General features: G+C 33.9%; 1 long non-coding RNA gene across 1 annotated transcript; it reads right to left on the reverse strand.

Annotated features, from left to right (window-relative positions):
* On the reverse strand, window positions 1-1,861 carry LOC144544693 (uncharacterized). Its single transcript, XR_013508303.1, has 6 exons — window positions 1,725-1,861; window positions 1,514-1,569; window positions 911-1,391; window positions 754-820; window positions 434-534; window positions 1-161 (listed from the first exon to the last, which is right to left on the reverse strand). It is a non-coding gene; the product is annotated as an uncharacterized LOC144544693 (long non-coding RNA).
* Between the last annotated feature and the right edge of the window lie 744 nt (window positions 1,862-2,605).

Consider the following 2,605-nt stretch of genomic DNA (forward strand, 5'->3'; position numbering starts at 1 on the left):
GTATCAAATATTTCATAAAGAAACATTTTAGAATAAATGTAAAACAACCAAAAGTGTCTGAACTAAAGCTTCTTTACTTAAAATAAAATTTTAGATCATTAAACCTTTTTAATGCTTGGTCCAAATTTCCTCATGAGATTATCAGCTCTTGGTTGATCACACTGCAAATAACCAAAATAAAAGAGAATTCATAAGCATCTTGTAATATTCATTCGAAAGTATGCTGTTTTTTGGAAGGAACTCTATATTGTGTCTACAAGTGTAACCATCTTCTTGTAATATTCATTCGAAAGTATATTGCTTTCTGGAAGGAACTCAAGTGAGTACCTTGTATACATTAGATATTTATTGTGCCTAAGTGTTGATTTCATATTTAACGTCTATTTGTATAATTCTCAATAAGAATATTTATCAAGTAATTTCTCCTTTTTACCTTAGTGGGAAATGTTGTAAAATTAGTCATTAGCTCGAGCATTAATCACATGACATAGAATCCATATCTCTTAATGTCACCTCCTTCAGCTGCTGAGGGCACTACATTGCATATTTTAGACAAAATGATTAGTATTGTGAAAACTACAAGTAGCAACAAATATAAAAAATATTTTTTAAGCTTGATTCCTTTACTATTTTATAATTTCATTTTGGTTCCATGAGTTTAGCATTGTGATATCCCTTTCTTTTGTTATTGTCTTCAAAAGAACTAAAATTAGTTTACTCATGAAATAGAATCGAAGGAAACATATACTATACCTGACCAGTTAAAATAGGTGTATCTGTAGCAAACTTGGAAGCAACATGCTTCTCCCACCGGCCATGACTACAATTATATTAAAAAAAAAGTCATACTAATATATCAAATTCGTCATACATTGATGCTAAAAATCTTATCTAAAAACAAGTTAGGTACCTGAAGCTTGGTGAACTCCTTTTTGATACCTTGAAACTCTAACTCAAGTACTATGTCATGTTCACAGAAAAACAAAAAAGAGACATATCACCAATATAAAAGAACTCATGTAAGTCTACAAAGTACAAAGAATAGAAATATCATATAACTAAAAGAATGAAAAAAAATCACATGTTTCTTTCTAAGCATAGACTATTTCATGTAATTGATGTCATCATTACCACCTCTTCTCATGTGTAGAAATATACAGTGAGAAAGCAGAAACATTTGACAATTTACAGAGGCACAAGCAAAACAATCCCCACATAAACAAATAAATAGAGAAGTTTGAACACCTCTCATAGAAGATACTAAGATGCAAAGAAATAGAAACTACACACTGACCTTAAGGATGTATTGACCAGTTGGAGCCACATATGCAAAGAAATAGAAACATGAATCTCGTCAAAGATGTTACCTAAAATACCAAGTCCTAGTTGCACTGAAAGAGGTCATATGTGACAAAGACCAACAAACGAAAAATAATTATTAATAAAAATATCGACAATTAAGTAACTAAATTAATACGCCTTTCTAGAATAGCATCACAACATAAATATGTACCTTATGAGTTCTCAAAACTAGGTCATTGACCAACAAACCAGCAGTTTCTTCATACACTAAAATAAAATAAAAAGATAATCAATTCCAGCTTTATACAACGATTATGTAAAAAATTTGAAGTTTCAAAATTCTTGGTTACTTATTCCTTTATAAGTTTTCAAACTACTCATAAATTGCACAAAATTAAGAAATAAGGGAATAAAAATTGTACATTGGATTGTGTCAGTCTCCTTCGAGACGAATGATATCACCAATTAGATTGTCATAGCCAACACGAACCAACTCATACATCGCTGCACCACCCATTCCATCTACAACCACCACTGGCAGGGAGAAAATACCAGTTGAGTACAGTGCTCGGTGCTCGGAGAGAGACAATCGGGTGAGGTTTGGGGTTCGGTGCTTGATAGAGAGAGAGGACAGATGGCGGCTCTCTCTCGAGAGAAGTTCTAACACGGAGAGGGTCTAGGCTTGGGTCTAAGGCAGTGATGAGGTCAGGGTTTGAGGTTTTGGCAGCTCGATAAAGAGAGGTTTTGGGTCGACTGAGAGATGATAGGGGTGAAATAAGTCATTATTTAATTATTGTCATTTATTGAGTTACAATTATCCATTTTCTTAAGAATCAGATTACTTTTGTCATTTTACCCTAATTCTGGATAATTGCATATTTCTATTACTTTTAGGTCTAAAGCAGGAGTAAAATGAAGTATTCTGGATAATAAGTATTTGTCATAAGGTTTGGATGCAAATCACATTTAAGTGAAGCAAGGAACTGGAGCAAGAATCTGGAGATTCTCGATAGCACACGGATGAACCAAACCGCACGCCCAACCGCACGCTACTAAAGAACTCAACCTCACAGAAATACACATAGTACACTGACTTTGGATCGCTTTCTTAGACCTGTAAATTTTGAATATGAACTCCAAGCCTTCATGAAAGTTGTATATCTCGTTGTCTAGTTTCCAACCCAACTTGAATCAACTCAATTAGAGCTCGGATGACGATTTTGCAGCCAAAATACTAAAGGTCGATGAGTCTGCGCAGTTCAGCACATCCGTGTGTGTACCAGTATTCGGTAGTATGCATTTT

The sequence above is a fragment of the Carex rostrata genome, chromosome 26 (genome assembly GCF_964058835.1).
Source record: "Carex rostrata chromosome 26, lpCarRost1.2, whole genome shotgun sequence".
NCBI lineage: Eukaryota > Viridiplantae > Streptophyta > Magnoliopsida > Poales > Cyperaceae > Carex > Carex rostrata.